General features: G+C 36.8%; 1 pseudogene; it reads left to right on the forward strand.

The window, feature by feature from the left end:
• Positions 1-21,634: 21,634 nt before the first annotated feature.
• Positions 21,635-24,256, forward strand: LOC102978834 (3-hydroxyisobutyrate dehydrogenase, mitochondrial-like; annotated as a pseudogene).
• The last annotated feature ends 3,025 nt before the right edge of the window (positions 24,257-27,281 follow it).

Consider the following 27,281-nt stretch of genomic DNA (forward strand, 5'->3'; position numbering starts at 1 on the left):
ATGGCTCACGGGCCCAGCCGCTGCGCGGCACGTGGGATCCTCCCGGACCGGGGCACGAACCCGTGTCCCCTGCATCGGCAGGCGGACTCTCAACCACTGAGCCACCAGGGAAGCCCCTACATTTTGTTTTTATTCACTGCTACTTGTCTCTATAATGCTAGTATTCACTTTGACAGGTACTTACAGAAGCACTCATTAAGTACTGCAGGGGTGGTAAAGATGAGTTTAGGAGATACCTTTTCTTACAAAACCCATAATCTAGAACACAGGTTGGCAAGCCACGGTTTGTGGGCCAAATCTGGTCTGCCACCTGTTTTTGTATGGTCGGTGAGTTAAGAAGGATTTTTACATTTTTATATGGTTGAGAATGAAATCAAAAGAAGAATAATACTTGTGGCATGTGAAAATTATATGAAATTCCGATTTCAGTGTCCGTAAATAAAGTTTTATTGGAACACATCCGTGCTCCTTCATTTGTGTATTGTCTATGGTTGCTTTCACCTTAAAATAACAGAGCTGAGTAGCTGTGAAAGAGAACAAATGGCCCGTGAAGCCTAAAATATTTACCCTTCATAGAAAAACTATGCCAGCTCCTGATCTAGAATGTAGATAAGTCAAGCATTTAAGTGATCTTGGAGACGAAGTACAATTGGAAAAATACCATCTAGAGAGTGTGTATTTCCTCATGGAGATCAGGAAAGACCACACAAAACATTTAACATTTTAGATGATCTTTGAAGAAAATGGAGTTAGGATTGAGCTGCTCAGAAAGTAGGAAGAGGTTCACTAACAGACCAGGTGCCAGAAGAAATTTTGCTGAATTTGTTCTTTGTTAGGTATTTTAAGAACTGAATTTACTTATTAAAATGGGAGAAAAGTCCTTTTTTACTTTTTTTGACTCAAAGTCTTCAGGACAAAAACTTTGATAATAATTTTATGATTTAAATTTTTTATATAAAATGAATTTCTGCTGAAGGTGCATCTCTTGCTGTCTAGAGCTCTTAAGTTGTTCTATACTTCCAGTGTCCTTGTTTTTATCCTGTCTTCTTTTAGTTTTACAAATACCTAATTTAAATTATTAGAATGAATTACTTATCACCTCCATTTTGCTAAACACATTTGACTGTTACCCTGTCCCCTCCCTTTATTGAAATTATTATCACCACTTGACTCCACCTCCCCCCAAATATATCTGGCCAGAGGCTGCTTTGCTTAAAGCAACAGTGTCCAGCAAGCCTTACGGGCAGCCCAGCTCCTTGCCTTGCAAATGCCCTCTTTAGACTCTAAGCATTTCCTTCTTTGTGTTAGCAAATATCTTTACTAATGTTTTAGCTGTTTATTGATGTAATTGAATCTCAAATTGGTTTTACTGTGTTCTGTAATACTGTGGGGATATTCTAAATACTGTAATAGTTATTAATATTAGTAACTGGTGCTGTTTCACAGGTCAGTTGCTGAATTAAACTCAGTTATGGGTTCACAAATGTAAAATCATCAAAGCTTGCACAGTGGGAGACTCTGGTTTCTTTTCTCTGCCCCTGGTTTAGCAAGTTAACTCATCCTTACATTGTTCCTTGCTAATTGTGAAACAGATGCTTTGCATTTTTTTTAGATCTCAGTTACATCTAAGAAAGTGGATTTCTTGATCAGATTCTCTAAAATTAGAGAATTGTAGAATTATCTAGTAATATATGTCTTAATAACTCAACTTGTCATGGCGACATGCAATTAACATTTTCCTTTGGGACTAAAATGAAAAATCACAGTTACTTCTGAAGAAGTTTAGCCAATACTTAATGAGAAGAATAATTCAAGTAAATGGGACTGAGTTTCATAGAGAAAAGGAAAATAAAAGCAAACTTTTTAAACAAGGAAATTATTACTGCATTTGATTTTACAGTTTTTATCTCACTTATTAGACCCTCTTTATATTATTCTCAATTAAAGCAGTACTATTATTTTTTATTTGCTAGAAAAAGGGGCATTCCATTTCTTTTCATGAAACCACCACCCCAAATTATCCTTTCTTTGTAGAATAAGCATAACTGATACCAAATGTTACTTTGATTTAAAGGGAATATATGATACCACTAATACTACATTCCACTAATCTAGTGGAAGTATTTTGAACAAAGTTAATCAAAGAACAGGTTTATTTTTTAATTTTATTTTTATTTATTTATTTATTTATTTTTTTGCGGTACGTGGGCCTCTCACTGTTGTGGCCTCTCCCGTTGCGGAGCACAGGCTTTATCTTATATAAACTTTTAAAATTCCTGTAGTAAGGCAAGTCATTTTGTTTTATATAAGCTAGAATGTAAAATATTGAATTATAGCCCATGTAAACAATTTCTTTTCTGTGTTGACTGTTATAAGTAAATTGTCTATAGAACATTTACTGTATTTCATTGATTCGAAGATACCCATTTCTTTTTTTCACATTTAACATCTCTGAAATAAGGACGCACCTTATAGTTGGTGACCTATCATAGTTAAGTTGCTAACATTTTTTGTTTCTAAGTAGTTCAAAATATAACGTAATAATATACCTTTCACAATTAATAGTGACAGATTCAGTGAAATGCTGAGACCACCTCTCAGAGTGTTGCATAGTTTGGCAGAGACTGCCTGTTGTCCTACATTAATCACTTTCTTTTTTTTCAAAATTTTGACTAAACATAGCGCAAAAAAACTAAATTTTTCCAGACCACCTTAAAGGTTACTGTATTGGTTTGCTAGGGCTACCTTAACAAAGTACTACAAACTGAGTGGCTTAAACAACGGAAATATATTGTCTCACAGTTCTAGAGGCTAGCGGTCCAAGATGAAGGTGTCAGCTGAGCCATGCTCCTACTGAAGTTGCCAGGAAAAGATCTGTTCCAGGCCTCTCTCCTAGCATCTGGTAGTTCCTCGGCTTATGCAGCTTAATTCCAGTCTTCACATGGTGCCCTTCCTGTGTTCATGCCTGGCTCTGTGCGTGGCATTCTTTTTATAAAGACACCAGTCATATTGGATCAGGGGCCCACCCTACTCCAGTATGACCTCATCTTAACTAATTACATCTTCAATGGCTCTATTTTTAAATGAAGGTCATATTCTGAGGTACCGAGGATTAGGACTTCGACATGAATTTTGAAGGACACAATTCAACTCATAATAGTGACTAACTTCTGGTCAATGTGATATAAGAAAATGTGTCAGTTTCCGGAGTCTTCCTGAAGACATGGTTGTCAGGTATTCCTTACTACTCTTTTTGATTCTTCCTCCATCTTGCTCCCTGGAAGAGAGATATTGCTTTAGAATCTGAGGATAAAAGACACAGCCCAGGTATGTTAGAGCAGTAATGTGATTGGAATCTCGGTTCCTAAAAACTTTGTAGAGCACAGCTGCCAAACCAGCCTTGGGGTTCTTTTACTCTCAGCCAAACTTAATTTGACTTGATATTTGAGCTTTTCCAGCAGTGGTTAGAATTTTGGCTTTACCACTTGCTAGCTGTGGGCCATTCACATGTGTCTTAAACTTTATATGCCTCATTTCCCCATTTGTAAGAGGAAAATAATCGTATCTACCTCCTCAATACTGGTATTAAAAGTTCTAAATGGGAAGGAAATCCAAAAAAGAGGATATAGATATATATATATAGATATATATATATATATATATATGTATAGTTGATTCACTTTACAGCAGAAAGTAACACATTGTAAAGCAACTATACTCCAAAAAAATTAATTAAAAAAAAGTTCTACTGTATGCATAGCAGTTAGCATAGTACTGACACACAAGAGGTTGCTGTTGCTGTTGTTATGGAGATTTTCATTTGAGTGAAAAATTGGAATAAAAGTTTATTAAGGGGATTTCAGTTCTCTGTTTTTTATTATTTTATTGAAACAATATTGTAAGTATTTGAAAGGAATTAGATGTTATCAACTTGTAATAGTATTCACTCATTCATCTGACCATTCAACATATCTTTATTCAGCACCTGCCCTGTACCAAGCACTGTATTAGGTAATGGACATGGAACACGGAGCCTCTACAAAATAGTCCCTGTTCCTGCCTGCAGGAGGCTTACACTCAAGTTGAGTATAAAAGCTGCAGAAGAAAAATAATGTTGGTGATGGTGGTGATGTTACTCATGTGTCCTATGATCTTATCTACCTTGGAATGTGTTAAATTGTGGAAATGCGGAGCTGTGAGAGAAAAACACCGCGCTTGACAGAATCAACCTGGGCCATGAATGCGGTAGCCTGAGAAAGCATCAGATCTGCTGTCAGTCATAATGGAAGTAGCTTGCCAACACACCTGACATTTAACCTAGTGCATTTAAGTTTATATTTGCTACAATTATTTTTTAATCATATTGATAACACTTATAACAAAGAAACATCCAGTGAAACACAACATGCCATCCATATCAGTAAACAGATGTTCCAAGATTTTATTTTGGAAAAGAAGGCTTTTTTATTATCACTGACAATAAATGCAGTGATTATGATTTTTCTTGAGTGTTTTATTCTGAATTCTTTTCCACCAATGCTGTACATACATAGTTGTCTATATCGTCTTTTTCTTTTAAAACTGATTTAAAAAAATGTATTTATTTTTGGCTGTGTTGGGTCTTTGTTGCTGCGCGTGGGCTTTCTCTAGTTGCGGCTAGTGGGGGCTACTCTTCGTTGTGGTGCGCAGACTTCCCATTGTGGTGGCTTCCCTTGTTGCGGAGCATGGGCTCTAGGCACATGGGCTTCAGTGGTTGTGGCACGCGGGCTCTAGAGCGCAGGCTCAGTAGTTGTGGTGCACAGGCTTAGTTGCTCCGCCGCATGTGGGATCTTCCCGGACCAGGGCTCGAACCCGTGACCCCTGCACTGGAAGGCAGATTCTTAACCACTGCACCACCAGGGAAGCCCTCTATATCATGTCTGAAGGGAGTTTTTCTCTGTCTCTAACTTTAAAGTTCATTATTTTTGCTATTTGCCTTTTCCTTCCAGTAGAGATTTTGTCTTATGTTCTTGTGTTTTCCCAGCAGTAGTACTGTTTTAAATAGATTGCTCTGTTCATATATTCTGCCTCTGGAATTGGCATGATTATGTTTGTGTCTTAATGGGAGAATTATTGGGAGTAAGGACGGTTTCAGCTTGATACAGCTAGAATTTGCCTTTGACCATTTTGCAATGAGTAATAAAAAGATATATTTTCATAAAGAATTATTCAATTTGTCCATATTAAATTACTTCCTAGTTAATAAAAGTGAAATAGGTTTATCTTTTGAATAATGTTATTGTAGAAACAGAAGAGCCAGAAAGACATACTCTCCAGTGAGAGCATAGTGGGAGACGGGACACTTGTGGCTTTATTCATACATACTGTCTAAAAGTAAATAAAACATAATGCAATAAAGAAACCGCCTTGCTTATGTTTATGTCTTCCTCAGTTTATTCAGTTCATCATCAGGACTGGGTTTTGCTCTTCTCAGTTACATACTTCGAATGTCAGAGCCTAAATATTTATAGAATGAATGTCTGTCCATACCAATTACAATAGCTAAGCTTGTCTTTCTACCAAGATAGAGGAGGTTTAGATACTATAAAAGTATATATTTATCTATTGTGCCAAAGCATTAGTGTGGTATGGAGACTAATTCATTTCAAACATTTCTCATTGTCACGACTGGAAAGAATTTCATGCTTTAGTCACATGCTTTAGTTCATACAAATTAAAGTTTTCTCTTCATAGTTCAAAAGAAAATTGCATAGATTTGATATTCTCCCAAATTGACTTTAAACTGCTGATAGAGATGACATTTGGAGAGAAGGAAATAACCAGCATCCTCCTACAGCATCGTTCCTTTCTTGAACATTGTCATGTATAGCCGTCAAGGCATTTAACAAAGTCCGCTAATTGCAGTCCATGATCAACAATATGTTGGAAGATGGAGTGTTTGTGGGGTTCTCCATCTCATCTTAGGGGCCAGAGAGTCCAACGGCAGAAGAGAGACAGGAAGGTGGATTCAGAGTAGCCTGGGTTCAGGGTCAACTTATAATTTTACTAGACTTGCAAACTTGAGAAATTTATCTACCCTCTCTAAGCCTCAGATTCTTTGCATGGCAATGATGATAGAGACAAGAGACAACTCAGCCTTTTTGTTTGTTTGTTTAATGTGGAAATAGCAAGACACTGTAGAGTGTGGTCTTTAAGAAATGGTAATTATTTGATGTCAAAGTGGTGCTAGCTAAAGCTACAATGGCAATCATCCTGGAGTATATAAATGTATCAAATCAACATGTCATGCATCTTGCAATTACACAGTGTTATATGTCGAATATATTTCAATTAAAAATTTTTTTTAACAAGAATGTGAGTTCTGGAGGCAGACTAGCCTGGGTTTGAATTCTGGCTCCCTTCACCTGTGTGTGAAAATTACTTAACCTCTCTAGGCTTCACTTTATTCCTTTTAAAATTTATTTCAGTGATAGTACTTTTTTCTTAGTGTGTTATTATAAGAAATAGATGAGATTATTCAGGTAGAATATTTAGAATGCCACGTGGAGCAGAGTAAATCCTCAATAAAGTTGATGTTTTAGTTATAATTACCATATTCTCTATATGGCAAAGTTGAGAGTTCACTTTGAGAAGGAAGGCGAGGGCTAGATCCTTAAGGAATTATTTTCTTGTTATATGTAGAAATAGCCTGAAAATTGGTATTTCAGCAAGATCATAGTAGCTGTTTGGAGAAGGGGTTGTGTGGAGGAGGGCTTATTTCACTGGCATAGTTCAACGTCCTCAACTAAGAAAGAACAAGTAGAAATGTAAATAAGAAAAACATGGATGGATTTCATGTTATTTTTCGGGGAGGACTGACAGCACTTGGTGACTAAATATCTAGGTGGTGAAAGAAGTTGATAACCTTTTTGTGCCCTGAGCAATAAAGTCATATCATGATGGTCATTTATATCATCAAGGTAGATGATGGTCCCATTTATAAAGATGAGAAAAGCAGGAGAAGAATAAGGTTTGGAAGGGTAAAGATGATGAAAGTAGTTTTAGAAAATTTAGTATCTATTCTCCAAACCAATATTACATGATAGTGGAAGAAGTAGTAAAAGTTGTTTGGGGAACAGTTACACAGATTTCTCTGGGAATTAATGAAGATGTTTGGAGAATCAGGCAGAGCCTGATTTCCTGCCAACCACAAAATGATTGCTCCTTTGAATAACTTAAGATGTACTTGGAAAATCAGGCAGGGAGGAAAATACAAATCTTAATATCTGCTTCATTATGAATTAATTAAATAACATTCTCTAAAGTACATGGACTTCTTGAGTTGAGTAATTATTGAAATAAGTGATTCATTTGGAGAATAAAGTCTGTCTAAAGGGCAAAATACTGGGTAGAATATTACACTAAAAAGCAAGAGGGTACAAGGTATTTATAAGAAAGAAGGGAGGAAGGATAGAGAAATGCAAGTGGCAACAAGACATTTTGCCTCTTTTGCACAGTTACTTAGGGTTGACTCTTAATTCTTCTAAAGGAAGTGGTATAGATCTTTCATTCATTCTATACACACGTATTAGGTAACCACTATGTTCTGAGCTTTGTTAGGAGGTTAAGATATAGTGATGAACAAGAGAGTTAAAGGATCTGCCTCAAAGAGTTGACATGCTACTTTGAGGAGAAAGATTAAATGAACAAGTTATAAAATGATTATAATATGTTCAGATTGCAACTCGTAAAATAAAGGAAATTAACAGTGAGGCATGATAGAAAGCAATGGAGGGTTCTTACCTTGGGTACTCAAGGAAAACCTCATCTAAGGAGATATGAAATGGCTTTCTTGTATCTCACAGTGATTGTTAGAAGAGACATAGATTTTATGGACAGAGATTTTAAACAAAGGAAGCTTTTTTGGCAGAATGAAAGTTACTACTATATGCTTTAAAAATAAATAAAATGAGAGATATTAGGATATATTTATGTATTTTGGAGAATAATCAAGCATAAAGGAAGAAATTGATGATGCAGGACAAAAAGAGTTAGTTTCAAAAGTGGAATCTTGAGTGGTGAAATGGGAAGGGACCCTAAGCACAAAGAGAGCAATAGCCTTTGGTAGGAAATGGACATTTCTTCCCTTTCAGAGAAGGGGAGCTGAGTATACTGGTACAGCTGCAGATAAGTTAATAGCTTTGTTGGTAGGCAAAAGAAGGACCTCCCTCCTGGGTTGAGTATTTTTTTTCCCCATTTCTTATTTTATTCTAAACCAAGGAGGGAGAGAAACATTTAAATTGTTCACAATGATGGACGTCCTGCTGATTTCCAAACTTTTAAATACACTTAATTACAGCTTTTCCCATGAGTAAAAAATTCATTTTAATGTAAATGCTGACATACTGAGTAGAGTTTATATTTTGATTTCAACGTTTGAAGAGAAATGTCTCATATAAACTATTAGTTCTATAAGAAGGACTCTGCCCAACCCTGAGCAATTTCATGAATCATTGGTCTCTGCTATTGCACATAAAGACAATTTTTAGATTATATCTAAAGCACTGCTATGTAGCATTCTAGTCATGATCGTCATGCCTACAGGGAAATTTTACATATTCTTTACAAATAATATATCAGTATATAAAAAGAAAATATTAGAAAATCACTTTAAGAACACAAAATGTAAAATAAGCAAAAGTTTTCTGTACTGAGAAAACAGTTCTCCAAAATGTCAATCTCATCTTTACCTAAGTATAAAATTTTGTTATAGTGGAAAAGTAAACTCAAATTTCAGAGTAATTCTTCATTGGATTAACATGGTAAATATTCTGAGAGGGCTGCATCTCATATGTCATTTGAATGAATTATGATTAGTCTAGAAATCATAATAATTCAGTATACTGATAAATTCTTAAGTTCTGTTTCTTAAATACTTAAGTAGAGCATATAGATTTCTTTTGGTTCTCACTTTTCCTAGGACTCAGGTTACTTGAAATCTACATCTTCAGCTTCCTTTGCCATCACTTTCCTCTACTATTTGTTAACTCTATTGTATATAACATTTTGCATACCAAATTTTAAACAAATTATCACTACATAAAAATTGTGGAAATTCAATTCAAATTTTCCAACTGCCATTCTCTAGTTCAAGTGTCAGCCTGATAAAGTAGGCTTCTCCATTCATTTATCATTAATTAACTCAGTCATTCAACAAATATTCTTTGGCACCTAATATGATAGTGTAGACCTACAGAAGAAAATAAGACAGCAGAGGTCCCTGGCCTAATGAACCTATTGTTTATTGGAGAAAATAGATATTTAACTAATAATTTCAAGTGTGATAAGTGCTAATAAATGGGGAAACACAGGCCTTGTGGAAGTACAAGCCTAGTCTGTGTTTCATAGAATGGAATAAAGATGGAAACAATCAGATGATAGAAACATAAGCATCATCCAACCAATCCTTGACCTTGATTTTCAAACATTATTTTTTACATTTTTGGCTGAGAAATACACTTGTATAATTTTGAAGAATGATGTATCCTGATGCTCGGCCTGAGTACATTAATAACAAGTTCACAGAGCAGAAATCATCCTGATTTATTCATAATTACAGCATATTTAGTTCAGTCTGATAATGAAACTTCATCTATAGTTGTCCAAACATCTTGAATTTAGAAATAGCTGTAGGTCTCCAAACAAATCATTTGTAATTTTTATGTGGTAAATGTAATGACAATTTGAGAACTAGCTTCTATATGAATAATGTCAGAAGATGTATCAGTGTTTCTAATTTGTACTGTTCTTTTTCATTTGGCAGATAAACATTTTCAAAGGTAACGAGGGAATCAGGGCAGACAACGCTTTTATTTAAAAAGAGGAATGAAAAGTATGCTTTTTAAACAAGTGGATTGGCAAATGGATCAAACGTTTTAAAAGATCTAGCTGTTGCCTGACTGATTTAAAGGTATAGAGGTTTAGAATTTGGAAGACTCATTTTTAAACTTTTAAAAAAATATGAAATTACTGGAAGACAAAGCCTGATAGCCTCCCTTTAATCAGTATCAAGATACATAAAACTTTCTCACTGTTCCATGTCACAGGAGAACACTTTGTGTGACCCCTGCTTAATAAGCAGAATTGTAGGAAACTGTTTTACATTTTAATGAACCAATGTGGATGGCTGGATCGCTATATAGTACATGATATAGAAATCACTTTGAAATGTATTCAAATAACTTAGTTTACCAATTGCAGTACTGCTGCATTTTCTGGTTTATCTACTACAGGTAAATAGTTCAGGTCTAGCAAAAGTATAATAAATTGGAACAGATTTTTAGTGGATTTCAAGTACTAAAGAGCTCAATTCTTTTCCCCGTCTTAAATCACTCTTTACCTGTATAGCAAGTTCTATATATGAGATGATTGAAAATTTTCAGTTAACTAAAATTTGTATGTGTGCATATATCTATAGATATTTATAGATATATATAACATTGCTAGAATCAAATAATGCTCTCAGTGGAAGAGAGAAAATGTAGTCTGAAATTGCTAGTTAGAAAACGAAACCAAGAGAGGACACTACCATGCCAATGTGAAGTGGGAAAGAAGTATATGTTGAGACTAGAATCTAGGATTTATTACTTATTTATCTACTTATTTATTCCACAACCATTTATTTATTGAGAGTCTGTTATGTGCTAAGCACCTTTCATGAAATCTAAAGAAATATAGATGAATGTGTATCACAGTTCCCAGCCCTTTGCCCTATGTACTAGTGCGTCTAGGCATCCCTATTTCAACCCTTAAGCTTCTTTCTGAAAGCATTATAAACACAGTAGAGAATAAGCAGAAAAAAATAGAAGATCTGGAAAATTAATTTGGAAAATCTATAAGAAATAGAACAAAAAGACAGATAGGTGGAAAAAGAGAGAGAAAATTGGAAAGCCCATTCAAGAGATGCAATATCTGAATAATATGAGTTCCAGAAGGACATATCAGAGAAAAGTTTTAGAAGGAGGCATTTTGGAAGTGGATTTCCTAACACAAGGAACATACATTTCTTAATGGAAAGGATCTACCAAACACCCAAGATAACAGATTAAATTAAGCATATCATTGTGAAGATAGGAACAACCCTTAGGAACAAATATATGGTTCCATTTACTCACAAGAAGAGAGAAACTAAAAAAAAGACACATACATATATCTTTAAGCGTTATAATTGCTTCAGAATACTCAACAGCAATGCTGAAAGGTAGACTGATGGATTCATATATTCAATATTCTGAAGGAAAATGATATCTAACCTAGAGTTCTATACTTGCTTAAACTATTATTTAAGAAAAGGTTAGAATAAAGACTTGGAGATGTGCACAATCTCAAAAAATATGCTTACTACGTACTGTTTCTCACAAAGCAACTGTACTGTATGTTCAACAAATACGAGATAGCAAACTAAAAATGAGGAAATTATGGGACACAGAAAACAAGAGATTCAATTAAGGAGAGAGGTATAGGGAATCCCCAAGATGATATTAAAAGGCAGAGAGCAGCATGACTGCTGTACCCAAAGCACAGAAAAACCCAGACAGGATTTCAGCATGTTCATGAATGTGTAGATCCATATAGTTCAGAACCCCAGAGCCACACCATCCTTTTCCCTGAATGAGCAGATCAGCACAGTCAAAACCAATGAATCTCACTTTTACTGATGAGATGCAAAGATGATATTTGGATAAGAGAGAATGAGGAGATAATAAAGATCGTACTGAAGCTAGCTTCTCTCTTTTTAACTCTCCTCTTGCCAGAGACTTCAGATTCCTGCATACTACAATTCAGAAAAAAAAAAAGCACACAAATTTACCCTAATAAGAGGAAGTATCCTCTATATAGCACATGTTAATATATGTCTAAACTTCCCCTGAAAAAAATAAAAGAAACTGGTAAAAATCATTACCTCTAGGAGGGGGAAATGGGTGGCTTCAGGAAAACTGTATAAAAGAATTACTTTTCATTTGCCACTGTTACTTTTGAATTTTGCACCAAAAGCATGAATTATCTAGACATATGGTGAAATTAAAATGATGGCAATAAAATACATTCTCTATCCAGAACCTTCAGTCTTGTTAAATGTCTCTTTGAGATGTTTCGAAGCTTACCAGTTCCACATATTCCACATAAACAGGGTGATGCTAGGCCCTGCCTAGTCCAGCATGCCAGAGCCTAAACTTCCCTGGGAGCCAGAATCAGCATCTATGCCTTACCTCTTTGTTACCAGGAAATGAGTTCAGAAGAGGAGGCCTAAACATACCTAAATATAATAAGTGACTAAAGAAAAAATATCACTTAATCAATTTAACTGGGAAAAATGGGGGTGTGGGTAGAGAAAATTATGTGTGCACTGAAACCATTTAAAAGGCTAGAATATTGGGCTTCCCTGGTGGCGCAGTGGTTGAGAATCTGCCTGCCAATGCGGGGGACATGGGTTCGAACCCTGGTCTGGGAGGATCCCACATGCCGCGGAGCAACTAGGCCCGTGAGCCACAACCACTGAGCCTGCGCGTCTGGAGCTTGTGCTCCGCAACAAGGGAGGCCGCGACAGTGAGAGGCCCCCGCACCGCAATGAAGAGTGGCCTCCGCTCGCCGCAACTAGAGAAAGCCCACGCACAGAAACGAAGACCCAACACAGCCAAAAATAAATAAATAAATAAATAGAATAAATAAAATAAAAAAGCTAGAATAGTAATTATTTAGATGATTATCCAAAGCATGCATAATGTTTTATAGGTTAGCTAACTTATGTAGAAATAAGCCTGAAATTCTCAGAAGTATGTGTTTTCTTAGGAGTTTTTCAGAAGATGAGCAAACCAAAATTCGCTATAAATTTTCTAAATAACATGTATATTGCTACTACATGAAGGAAATAAATATTTCTAAATAGTGGTCTTGTTTTTTTTTAAATAGAAGGCTAGAATAGCTTCCTGAACATACAATTTGTAAAATATGAATTTTTAAGGGGGTGGGACAGATTTATTTTTCACAGGAAACACAGAACTCTGTTAATGGACTTTCATCTTCAAAAGTTCTGTGTTTGGGTCAGGAATTAATGCAAAACTTACCGTCCTTTCATTTCACTTATGCTAAGTTAAAAGCTAACTAAAAAATACTGGAAAAAATGTGACAACTGATAATTAACCTTATGTTATCAGGAAAAAATATCATGATTTGAGGTTCATCTATTTTATCTTGCTATATGGTAGCACTGAATTTGAAATGCCAGTATTAGCATTGCCCAAATATGCTCTTGAAATGGTCTCTAAACAAGTGAACCTGCGTCTATAACTTCATAATCTTTAACACTTTAAATTTTGTACCACATAAGAGTAGATACTAAATGCTCACTTTGGCAACATATCTACTAGAGTTAGAATGATGCAGAGATTACCATGGCCATTGCAGAAGGATGACATGAAGATTTCAATACTTTTATTAAAAACTTAAGTGAATTTTTTCCTATCAGACTTGTGCTACAAGAACTACTCAAGTGAGCCCTTCAGACAAAAATAAAAGCATAAGTCAGTAACTTAAATCCATATGAAGAAATAAAGAATATCAAGAAAGGTAACTGCAGAGGTAAATATAAAAAATAATATAAATGTATTTTATTCCAACTTTTTTTCTATCTGATTTAAAAGGCACCAACATAAAGTAATAATTATAACTGTTTATAGGCATATAATGTATAAAGATGTAATTTTTATATCAGTAACAGCACAAAGGAGGGCAATGTAAAGGAGGAGAAAAGGTTTTTACACTATTGAAATTAAGTTGGTATTAATCAAAGCTAGATGCTCATACTTAAGATGTTATTTGTAATCCTTAGAGCAAGCATTAAGAATATAATTCAAAAATACAGTAAAAGATAAGGGGATTGAAATTGTACACTAAAAAATATCTCTAACAACAACAACAACAAATGAGTCAGTAATAGAGGAAGAGGAATTAGGAAAAAAAAATGTGACTCTTGGAAAATAAATCACAAATGTTGGACATAAATCCTACATGAGTTACATTTAATATAAAAATTACAAAATTAAATATTAATCAGATTTAATATAAAAAGGTTAAACATTCCATCTAAAGACAGAAATTTCAGACTGGATAAAAAAATGAAAAACATGATCCAAACATACGCTGCCTACAAGTGACCCACTTTAGAGTCAAGAAAATATATAGGTGAAGTGTAAAAGGGTTGGAATAGATATACCATAACAGTAACAACGAAACAAAACAAAACAACAACAAAACTGGAGTGGCTAAGAAAATATCAGAAAAAAAAATATTTTAAGATGAAAATTTTTACTAGAGACAAAGACATTTTAAAATGATAAAATGATTATTCCGTCTAGAATGTATAACAATTATAAACTTATATGCACCTAACAAAAGAACTTCAAAATATAATGAAGCAAAATCGACACAGTGGAAAAGAGAAACAGACAGTTCTACAATAATAGCTGGATACTTTAATACCCTTCTTTCAACAGCAGAACAGACAGAAAATCAACAAGAAAATAAAAAACTTGAACAACATTATCAATCAACTAGACCTAACAGCCATCTATAAAACATTCGACCCAACAGCATCAGAATATACATTCTTTTCAAATGCACATGGGTATACTATATGCTAGGCCATAAAACAAATTTCAGTACATTTAAAAGGATATAAACAATACAAAGAGTGCTCTCAGATGACAACAGAATGCAATAAGAAATCGTTAACAGAAAGAAATTTGTTGAAAATCACAAATGGAAATTAAACAATATATTCCTAAATAATTCATGGGTCAAGTAAGAACTCATAAAGGGAATTAGAAATAATTTGGGATGAATTAAAATGAAAGTATAACATATTAATACTTGATTGGTCCCACATACTCTTTTGAAAAGCAGAGGGGTTAGACAAAGAGATCTAAATTAATTAAAAAATCATTTATTATTCTGGGAATAAAAAGAACTGGGCTTAGTCTCAGTTGTGCCTTTATCTTTGTGTCTGTTGATCATCTTGGAATAGTCATTACATAGTCAAAATACAGTTGCCATTTCAGGAATCAAATACTGTCATCTCTAGGGCTACCATAAGAATATACCACAAACTTGTTAGCTTAAAAGAACAGAAATTTATTTTATCACAGCTCTAGAGGCCAGAAGTTCAAACTCAAAGTGTTGAGAGGGCCATGTTCTTTCTGACGCCCCAAGGGGAGGATCCTTCTTTGTCTTAAGCAGATTCTGGTGGTGGCCATCAATCACTGGTGTTGGCATTTTTTGATTTGCAGCTGCATCACTCTGGTCTCTTCCACTGTTGTCACATGGAATTGTCTCTGTGTGTTTCTGTCTCTGGAAAGAATTTAAATAGAAATTTCTATTTTTAAAAAACAAACTGTTGATTATTATGCTGTATTTAGATAGTTCTTCTAACCCACACCACCTCCATTTCCCCATATGTATTTGAGAAGGAAAGAGGAACTCCTGTGAGCTATCATATTGGAAAAATTCAGTAATACAATGTTTTACTAGAGACGCCTCTTATCTAAAATATTTGAATTAAATATAAAATCTGGGGAAATTATCGCCCAGTTTCCCTCTTCTAGAGGCATGTTCTAAATGATAGGCAGCAGAATATTTTATACCCATGAGGTTGGCTGACATTATTGATTTGATCCAGAATCTGTATTTTCTCTCTAAAGAAAACAGTATTCTCTCTTTACTTTCTTTAATGTATAATGTTGCTATCTTACGATTATTGTCAGAGAGGATGCTTGTAGTTCAAATGATTTGGCTATATTTCACCAGTATTATTACAAGATAGTCAAACAATGGCTGGGCTCCAGTATAGACCTCAGTCCCTTTGTTCCACTGGGATACTGATCTGAAAGCCACTGTTTCCTTATATTCCAAAGACCAAATAAATAAAACAAATAAATAAACAAAAATTAAAACAAGTAAATGAAACCATTTTAAAACCAACTCTCTTTTCTTCCTCATCCATGTTAACTCTCTTCTACCTAAAATTACTTCCTGGAAGTGATTTTTATGTTTCTTAGAGCTTTTTAATGTATATATCCACACTAATGCATATAAAACTGTTCCTTGTAGATCTTATACTTTTTCCATTTGAATAATTATTTTCACATGTCATATAGAGTTTATCCCTTGTCCTAGATATGTATTTTTCCTGTGTATTTGAGCATCATAGGAAGATAAATTCTACACCTGAAAATGTTAACTGGTCACTGAGACACAGAAAGCTATTATTCTTACCATTTTTCAATAGTGAGTAGATTCTGTAGGGGTGGAATTTTAAGATGTAAGTATACTGTTTTTCTACACTCAAATTACGTTCCCCTTATCATAGAAATTGACCAGTGAAGTGTGCTGCTGACTTTTCAGAATCCATGTACATATAATCCATTAAGTTATTAGATATAACATTGGTCAGAAGAGCATACTGCGACATGTTGCTTTTATTTAAACTCCCACTATTTTCACTGCATGGTTTCATTATTTTACTTCTTTATTGCCCTCTGGTGGTGGGCTCTGTGAACTGCATATTTACGGGTCTGGAGCACATATCTTCCCAGAGGTATTCAACTCCTCAGGTACAAGCTAAAGAGTACATAAGAAGCATTCAGATTTATTAAAACTAATTAAGAATATCAGTAGCCTGACTGTTGTTTCTAAAAATATAAAATATTTATTCTTCTGATGTCAAACAACCATATTTCATGAAAAGAAATATAAATCCTTTTTTTGCTTGCAATAAAAGAACAATAATTGAAGATATTCTTCATTTGGACCAAATACCTTCTCTGAAAATATAAGTTAAAATACATTTTGAGTTGAACTTTCCAAAATATTCTTTAGGAAATAAAACTCCACATATAATTTCAAATTATAATTTAATTTTACCTTAAATTTAAATATCTATATTGACTTAAATGCTGTACTCTGTAATTTTGGATGATTCCCTCCTTTATATCTTCTTCCGCTCTTCAACAAATAAAATACACGTGAATGATTAACATGAGGTAGGGTATTCTCTGTGAAATAATGATGTGGATAAACTTGATTTTGACTTAGCAGAGGGATTGAGCCTATGTGTTGGTGAATTCTCCCCACACGGTGCGTGGGGAAAGGGTCAGGCATGTCTCTGTGCTCCTGAAGTTTTCTCTGTGAAACTGTCAACCTCCACTATCAGAAATAACTTCCTTTGTCAGAAAGGATTTTCAGACATTAAAAGTTTTCTTTCAAAGTGCAAGTATTTTTAAAATCTGTAAAATATAGGGCATTAGGGGCTTCCCTGGTGGCGCAGTGGTTGAGAGTCCGCCTGCCGATGCAGGGGATACGGGTTCGTGCCCCGGTCTGGGAGGATCCCACATGCCGCGAAGCGGCTGGGCCCGTGAGCCATGGCCGCTGCGCCTGCGCGTCCGGAGCCTGTGCTCCGCAACGGGAGAGGCCACAGCAGTGAGAGGCCCGCGTACCGCAAAAAAAAAAAAAAATATATATATATATATATATATGGCATTATAAATTTTCTTTAGTTACTACAAGCTGAATTTTAACTGAGAAGACTGGGGACTCCATGTATGTGTACATGCATGCATGCGTGCAAGTTTGTGTGCTACACGTGTCTCTGTGTGTGTGTGTGTGTGTGTGTGTGTGTGTAGGTCTACTGAGGATACAGAACATATTCTGGACATATCTGGGGACTCCATGTATGCATGCGTGCAAGTTTGTGTGCTACACGGTGTGCTACACGTGTCTCTGTGTGTGTGTGTGTGTGTAGGTCTACTGAGGATACAGAACATATTCTGGACATATCAGAAGGGAAAAGAATATAAAGGACCAGCTTCACCTACTTAATTTGTCCCCTGACCTGGTGTCGTCTTGTTTTCCACCATCCTTTGCTGATCTGTATACTAAATACCCAGGGTTCCTAGGTACCCCCAGGTACCTCTGTACGTTTTACAAGCCTATCAATATCCCATGTACAGTGGATGGAAACTGGACTTTTTGCCCATATAGTTTTCCTTTCCCTCAGATTTTTCGTCTGAGCTATGTCGTGGGGTAGGTGCTGTTGTGAAAATTTGTGCTCACTTGTTAAATAGAAACTACTCATTTAACTGTTTAAACAAATCAACAGTATCTTGAGTCAATTGCAGGGCACCTCCAGTCTCCACAAAGCAGAGTTACTTTGGGACAGGAAGGTATTTTAGCTTCCCCTTAAATCAAAATACAAAGTTACTGAGCAATTCTAGGACCAACCCTATAGTTGCAAACTTTGGGAAGAGATCACAGGATTCTGTAATCGTCTGCTTATCCCCTTGCTGGGACACCAAATAGCTCAATAGCTCTTATACTGAAGTCAAAAGGAAGAATAATACTGGAACAAAGTCTGCATTTAAAGTCTGTGTCTTATTTTTATTTTCTCTTGGCACATAGTAGGTAACTGTTAAATGTGCTCTTGATAAATATTAAAAACACACAAGGTACTTCATATACTAGGGGTCATAAAATTTCAACTTTTCTTTCGGTGTAGGGGTTGATGATGAAACGTTTGGAAACTTCTGATCCATGTTAATGTTCCTGCTTTGAGAACTGCAGGGGGCAGCTTTTAGATGGAAAAAGTTGCCAAGAGGACCAGAAGGAGAATAAAGGCATTTATGTAATTCTTCCTTATAATTTCATTTATTGGTTTTCAGCATCTAACTTTGAAAAGTTGCCTAAGGCTACCTAGGGTCTGCAATAAGGATCACAGCTGTGCTGTCCTACCCCCTCCCCACACGTGGGAACAAAGCCTACCCAGCAGTGCTAATAGAGGCCCATGGCTTTCCGCCCACCTCGGTACTGCTCAAGGCAGTGGCTTTTTTCTACTAGCCTCACCCTTCTCCATTTGAATCTTTTTCTTCTTTCCAGCTTTATTGAGATATCATTGACGTATAACACTGTATAAGTTTAAGGTGTACAACATCATAATTTGATACATGTATATATTGCAAAATGATTACCACAATAAGGTTAGTTAACACATCCATGACCTTACACAATTAATTACCTTTTTTGTGTGTGTGTGTGATGAGAACACGTAAGATCTAGTATCTCAGAAACTTCTGAGTATGCAAGAGAGTGTTGTTAACTATAGTCACCATGCTGTACGTAAGACTCCCAGGATTTATTCAGCTTATAACTGGAAGGTTATACCCTTTGACCAACAACTCCCCCATTTCCTCCACTCCCCAGCCCTTGATGGCCACCATTCTACTTGGTTTCTGTGAGTGCAGCTTTTTTTAGATTACACGTACAAGTGAGATTATGCAGTGTTTGTCTTTCTCTCTCTGATTTATTTCACTTAGCATAATGCCCTCAAGGTTCGTCCAAGTTGTTGCAAATGGCAAGATTCCTTATTTTTTAAGGCTGATTCCCTTATTTTTTAACATATGGGCCATATTTTCTTTATCCATTTGTCTGTCAATGGACACTATAGAAACAGAAACTCACTCAGTTCCTACAAGCGTCCAAGGTAACAGTAGACAAAATGTGGATGTTGGTGGGTGCAGATCCAGGCAGTAGATTAGACTACCTCTAATAGACCACTATTTTAGGAGGAGCTGCTTTGAATCTGAATCAAATAATAATTGATTTATATATCACTAGTTCAGAACTAACTCATCTGTTTTAGACACCTCACCATAGATATGAAATGAGAATGAGTGGAAAAGGAGGCTTCTGAAGGCAAACAGTCATAAAACCCATTATTATTCTGTAACAAGGAGTATATACGGTCTTACCTTTAGAACCTCAAATCAAACAAAGACATGTAGCAGCCTCAGTAGGATATAATCGCAACAGAAAAAATACAAGCAGAAGGCAGAGGAAAAAGAAGTGCCATTTAGTATGGGAATAAATAGCTCTGTATGTCGCAAAAGCCTCCTATAAACATGTCTGGTGTCAATATAGTGTAATAATTAATATCCATAAACCCTGAGTCTTAAGAAAAAAGAACTGTATCTTTTGCTTTCTTTTAGAAAGGGACAGAAAAGTAACTATATTTGCTCTAATAAATACAGAGACTTAGTACACTTAAATATTTGATCAAATAATTTAAAAAATGTTTCTTACAGTATATGTCATTTTCTGAGGAAACAGGGGTAAAATAAAGTTCTAGGGGGTGAGGAGGGCATGAGGTATTATACAAATTTTCTTTTCCGTCCTTTTTTAGCTGAATACACTTTTCTAGGCCTAGAGAAGTAGTAAAATTATGCATCTAAGATTGAATAAAAGGTTTCATAGACATATTTTACATATATGCCATTAGATTTCCACAGAGTTATTTCAGGCTGCTGACAGGCTGCTTGCTTGAGCTGAGACCCCTCTACACAAAGCCCATAAAGAAACTAACAACTGTGAAAGCCAGCTTATTTATTCTGTGAGTAACTTGGCTGCAGAGCAGACTACTTACCCCTTTAACCACACTGTTTGAACTCATTGTACTTATCTGGGAATCACTATTCTGAAAGTAGAGAAGGGGACTAGGGAAGTTAAAAGAGACAAAAGATCTAAATATGGTCTCTTTGCAGAATCTCAAAGGTCAGGCAACAGGTTTATTTCTAATGGTTTTAAAAAGAGAAGATGAGCTGTGGTTTAAAGGTCCACTTTGGAATTCAAATTCTACCTCAGATGTAGCCTGAATGCTAGTTCACCTTGAGTGAATCACTGAAGGATCATTTCTCAGCACATAGCCAGTGTTTTTTAAATTTTCATATTATTTTATCCCAGTGAATAATACTGATGAGGGATTTTGAAACTATTAAATTCTTCCAAAGGACTTGATTTTGTAATGATACCAAACCTTGGAAAATAAAGGAAGTAGAGATTGGTGAATCCTTGACAAGTTATTAGAGTTCTAATTGATTGTTTCATAAGGAAAGATAGGGAATGGATCATTTAGGAAACTGAATGAATACTTTGAATCTCATCTATTTCTGTTAAAACTACAGGTTAGTTGAGCTCAAAAATTGTAGGTATAAAAATTGTGTTTTTTGGTAATAAAATTTGTTTTAACCCTTCTCTCAATTATGCATTTAAATGTTGACCAATTCACAAGTAACTGTTTACAGTCGATGGATTGGCCAGTGGCTTTGGGATAATTCATTTTATAGTCTGGGATTTCCAGTGTTATCTTTATTTTCCCATTTATACTCTATTTCATACTTTTTATTAGCAGTAGTAGTAGAAATAGTAGTAGTAGTATCATTATTTTTAGTTAGAATAGAATTGTTTCTATAACTTCTTACGGTCAAACATATAACAAGCAACACACATTTTGAAAGCACTGGTGTTGGGGTAAATTCGATGTTGATGAGACTAGTCACTGCCCTTAAAGGAGCTTGTCTTCTAGTTGGAAAGATGTGACATATACAATAATCTGAGGCGTTAAGTAAATACATGGGTCTGAGGGCAGAAGATCCTGAAGGAAGCAAGCTACAAAGAACTCATTTTGAATCCTGGCATTAATATTGGCAGATCTCCTCACACCTTTTTTATGACAGTTATAGACAAAGCAAGTAGGACTGGAGAATACACTACAATGGCCAAGGTAAGATTTAATGTCATTTCAGCCTAGGAGATTATTTCTAGGCTTTGAGTATATGATAATTTAAAGGCTACCTAAATAGTAAATTTACTTTAATGCTGACAATGTAGAAAAGATATTTTGCTGCAAAAGTATACACAGTAGTAACAAGTGGATTTTGGAAGAAACTAATTTTTTTTTTTTTTTTTTTTTTTTTGCGGTACGCGGGCCTCTCACTGTTGTGGCCTCTCCCGTTGCGGAGCACAGGCTCCGGACGCGCAGGCTCAGCGGCCATGGCCCACGGGCCCAGCCGCCACGCGGCATGTGGGATCCTCCCGGACCGGGGCACGAACCCGCGTCCCCTGCATCGGCAGGCGGACTTCTAACCACTGCGCCACCAGGCAAGCCCGGAATAACACATTTTTAGAGCCTCCGAATTTATAAACTTAGTACAATTCTGCATTACTTCTTAAGGCAACTGAAGAAAATAATTTTGTGATAAAATAAATATTGATTTTATTAACATAGTTATTTTAAAAGTTTATAAAACTTTTAAAAAATTAAGGCTCTGTCAGCCTCATCAGTTGTTATTTCTTTTCTAGAATCTTGGATAAAAGAACATTCGTTTGAGGGGAAACATGGTATAAAATGGGAAGATAATCTAACAGTGAAGATAGTTATAGCTCTTCCTGTGTGATGAACTACTCCTAAGCTTGGTGGTTTAAAACAGCAGGCACTTTATCTCCTCGCAATTTGTGAATCAATAGAATGGGCTGGGATCTCCTGGGTGGATCTATCTTGCTTTCACCTTAGGCGACTACTGAGGTTGCCATCATCTGGTTACTGGACTGGGGCTGGTTGCTTTCACATGTCTGGCCATTGGTGCTGGCTGTGGCCTGTGCCTAGTCTCCACTAGGTTAGCCAGGCTTCCTCACATGTCAGGTTTCCATGAGGACAAGCCCTAAAGCACGAGTACTCTCCAAGCTTCAGCTCTTGATATGCCAATGGGCTAAAGCAAGTCACATGACCAAGCCCAGGTCAAGGTGGAACAAAACTACACAGGGTGAGAAAACGGGGGGGAGGGGCATTTGCACTGGGGGTCAGTAGTCTAACAAACTGCTGCAATAACTATATAAAGAAAAACACCCCAGAGGACAACTGGTAAAAAATAAATGTGTGTGGGGGGTGGGGGGGGCTTGGCATGTGGGGGGGCAAAGGCAGTAAACAGGGGCTACCAAAATCTGAAGATTCTGGAAGTTTTGGAAAATCCACTGGGATTAAAGGAGTTACACAACCATGTTCTGACACCAGAAGAAAGGTCCCAGTTGAGCATCAGGGAAGTCTAGCACCCTTCCTCCATCGCATCAATTTTCATGTTTCTTTGAGTCAGCATATTTTTAGAATGAATCATGACTTTCTATAAATTTTTAATTTAGCTTTTCAAAGAAATAGTGACCTCACTTCTATCTGCTGTGCCACAAAAATGCCGTAGAAAAAAATTCCTTCTGTTAAATCGCTCACTAGGTGGAATTTTATGTGTAACCCAGTAACAAAGAGGTATTAAGAATCGTCACAGCTGAGCAGGCCCTCCGCACCACGCACCCTCTAGCAGGCAGTGGGTGAGCCGGGAGTCGAGGAGGTCACCGTGGGAAGGAGGGGCTGGGGCAGCGTGGCAGCGTCCTTCCGTCTCCGTGGAGCCACCTCCGGCCTCTGGTACAGGGGTCGTCCACAGCAGCTGGCAGTGGCCAGCCTTGCAGCTTTGTGTTCTAGGTCAATAGCTTCTAAGACTCCAGTTGGAGTCATTGGCGTAGGCAACGTGGGGAATCCAATGGCAAAAGATCTCATGAAACATGGCTAGCCACTCATTATTGATGATGTGTTCCCTGATGCATGCAAAGAGCTTCTAGATGCAGGTGAACCCGGTAGTGTCTTCCGCAGCAGATGTAGCCGAAAAAGCTGACAGAATTATTACAATGCATCAATGCGCTAGAAGCTTATTCTGGAGCAAATGGAATTCAAAAAAAGTGAAGAAAGACTCACTATGAATAGATTCCAGTACTGTTGATCCTATGGTTTTGAGAGAATTGGCCAAAGAAGTTGAGAAAATGGGAGGAGTTTTCACGGATGCCCCTGTTTCTGGTGGTGTGGGAACTGCTCGGTCTGGCAACCTCACATTTAGGATGGGAGGAGTTGAGCTGCTGTGGTGCATGGGCTCCCACGTGGTGCACCGTGGGACTGGCCAGGCTTCGAAGATCTGCAAAAACTTGCTGTTAGCTATTAGTAGGATTGGAACTGCTGAAGCTATGAATCGGGGACTCAGGTTAGGGCTTGACCCAAAACTCTTGGCTAAAATCCTAAATACGAGCTCAGGACGATGTTGGTCAAGTGACACTTATAATCCTGTACCTGGGGTGATGGATGGAGTTCCCTCGGCTAATTACTATCGGGGCGGATTTGGAGCAACACTCATGGCTAAGGATCTGGGATTATCATGAGGCTTCGCTACCAGCACGGAGAGCCCAATCCTTCTGGGAATTCAAGCCCATCAGATCTACAGGGATGATGTGTGTGAAGGGCTACTGTAAAAAAGACTTCTTATCCGTGTTCCAGTTTCTACAAGAGGAGGAGACCTTCTGAGTTTCCCTCTGGCTGTGAACACTGTTGAAACTAAACTGTGTCTTGGAGCCCCTTATAGCTCACTCCACAGGAAAATGGGCTTAATCAAAGGTCAACTGTCTGCTTTTGAGTGTCTAGGTCAGGGGTCCCCAACCCCTTGGCCTCGGACGGGTACCAGTTCGCAGCCTCTTAGGAACCGGGCTGCACAGCAGGAGGTGAGTCGCAAGCAAGCCAGCTAAGCTCCATCTGCCTTTCCCTATGGCTCACATTACCGCCTGAACCTCACACACCCCGCCCCGCCTCCCTGGAAAAATTTGCTTCCAGGAAACCAGTCCCCGGTGCCCAAAAGGTGAGGGACCTCTGGTCTAGGTCACAATAAATCCTGGGATTTTTCACCCATTTTAAACTGCTTATTCTTTTTATCTATTTAGCAAACATATCATCTGTAATTTTTTTTTCTGCAAGCCACTGATGGTAACTGCTAGCTAGCTAGCCGATTGGCCTTTTTCAAAAGTTTGATTCCTGAGCATTTTCAGCTAAAACGCTGCCTACTTCAATCAGGATATTATTTACTCCACTTTACAAATAAAACTAAAATTGTTTCCAACAGGATCAAATCTATCCTAGAGGAAAGAAAAGAAATTGGTGTGAGAAAAGGTATTAGAGAAAGGGGAAGTATAGTGAATTACTACCTGTGTCCCCTCAGAAAATTTGTCCTGTTAACCCAGTGGTGATATTCTTGCATTGAGATTACTGGTTTATTTTCTAGGAGTTGATAAAGCAAGAGAACTCCTTGCGGCAAGTTATGTAATTTGGACTCTGTTACATTATGTTGGTGTGCCCCTCTTGTAACAACTTCCGATACTCAGCAAACTTGTTTTTTTTTATATTTTTGCTTCCTTGTACATTTTTACTGCATATTTTTTGACTTCAAAAGAATGACATCTTTAGAACTGTTTCAGAGCCAACGATGATATGTGCTTTAGATAATTATTACAGTATGCTAAATATAACCATATTATTTTGAATTCAAATAAATTTCTATGCTGATAAGAAAAAAGAAGCACATTTCATCAATGTTTAAATAGTATCCTTCCTCCTCTAAAATTTAAAATAAGATTCCATCTGATTCCTAAAGGGTTATTTTCTTCAACAATAAGAGCTGACTTAGGCCATTTCTTGGCAGTGGAATCTGAGCATAGAGGTCCCTGTCTGACTGCCCTTTGATTCTCACTCACATTATCCTGGGTGAATGTAATGGATGGGCATGCCCTTATGACTTAGCCCGCTGATATTGTTCCTGATGAGGGTTAACGGCGTGGGCCACTTTAAATCTTGCCCAGCAAAGTGCTGACATCTGGGGTTTCCTATCAAGTTTACCAGATATTCCACAGTAATTTCATAATTTACACAACATAAAAACACTGATCTTGAGCTTAGGAAAGCATTTCATTTAAACAGATACAGAACACTACTCTACAAAATTGTTTAAAATTTGTGAGCAATTGCATTAAATAAACTCTAATATAAATTAATCTAATACAAGTAAACTAATAGTTACAAACCTATTGGTTGCTTCAGAAGCAGTGGCTACGGATAACTTCAAAGTTGTTTCCTCAGTTCGTTAAGAGGAGCAACTATTTGCTGTCAGCTTATTCTTGGGGAAGCTTATTCCTTAGTTTGATGCTGATTCGCGTTATGAATATATAGGAACCATTACTGGTTCTTCCTTTCCATATTCAGTGCACCATTATACTTCTATCCTCTTAAGATCTGGATATCTGTTACTGCTACTGTTGGCTGGAGCCTGGGAGGAGGAAAGCTATCAACAAAAAAAGGTAAACAAGTGTTAAAGATTTTTAGCATACTGCTGAGACTTTTTATCTACCATAATCATAAGAAATAATCATTAAAATTACTTATAGCCTGGTCAGTGAGACCATGAGTAAATTTTGGAAGCATCCATGTTTCATACATTTTCAGGGGATGGATATTTCCTGTTATTAACTCTGTATGCTCTTCACCTGGAACAGAGAGACCTTTCCTGTTGAAGCAGTTTTGTCTTTTTCCTGGGCATTTTCAGTTTTCTCTTGTTAGAGACTTGTAAAGCTTACATATACAAACTTACACATACACGTATAAAGCAAAGAAGGGATAGAGTAGTCTTGAGAGGACACTGTTTTGTAGCAGGCAGATATAATATTCCCTGATTGCATTTGCCTCCCTAGCCCCATCTCCTTTGTGGAAAGCATCCGCATTCTGACTGGTCTCTGCACCCCACTAACTGGATGGAACACTACACTGGCATTCTTAGGGAGCACCGATGGTCGCTCTGGAAACTGTGGTTAGAGCTTGTGCAGCCAAAGTGCACAGGAAAGAAACAAATATACTTAATATAACATGCTTGCTCTGTTTTTCTTAATTAGCACTTAGTCCCTGTAAGTGTTGATTTCTGCTTTGACAGGGAGTAATCGAACTCTGTATTCGCCCAAACCATAAAATTGAAGTTAACATACCTCCGCTTTTCATCCTACTGGAAGAAATGTATGAAATTTAAAGCTATTTTTAAATTGCTGCTCTTTAGAATGCCTGAAGCCCATTCGCTGAACTTGTTAAAGAACAGTGTTAATGAGGGTATTTTTCGTTTCTTTTTTTCCCTACCACAGCATGAATTCTCAGCCCAAAGTGTGCCCTGTTTCCCACAATAGAGACAGGGGAAAAAGTGCAAGTCTCTCACCACAAAGCATGAGACAACTACAAATACTTCTCTCCCAGAGTTAACACCGATGAGAGTCTTTGTGGAAAAGAACTTCCTCTTTTTGCGGGAATACAGTAGAAATGCAAGTTGTATTCTCCACAGTTTCACTACTAGAAAAATAATTTCATAGTCCATATTTTTTATTGGTCTTCTTAAAAACATATACAATGTTTACAATAAGGAGTCAAAGAGAAGATTTTCAATGCGATGTTTCAAGGAGCATTTTCTAAAGGCAGGATCCAGTCCCAACTTTGGAAAATGAACACACACCTATGAGATCAAAGAGTC

Source organism: Physeter macrocephalus, chromosome 15 (assembly GCF_002837175.3).
Source record: "Physeter macrocephalus isolate SW-GA chromosome 15, ASM283717v5, whole genome shotgun sequence".
Classification (NCBI taxonomy): domain Eukaryota; kingdom Metazoa; phylum Chordata; class Mammalia; order Artiodactyla; family Physeteridae; genus Physeter; species Physeter macrocephalus.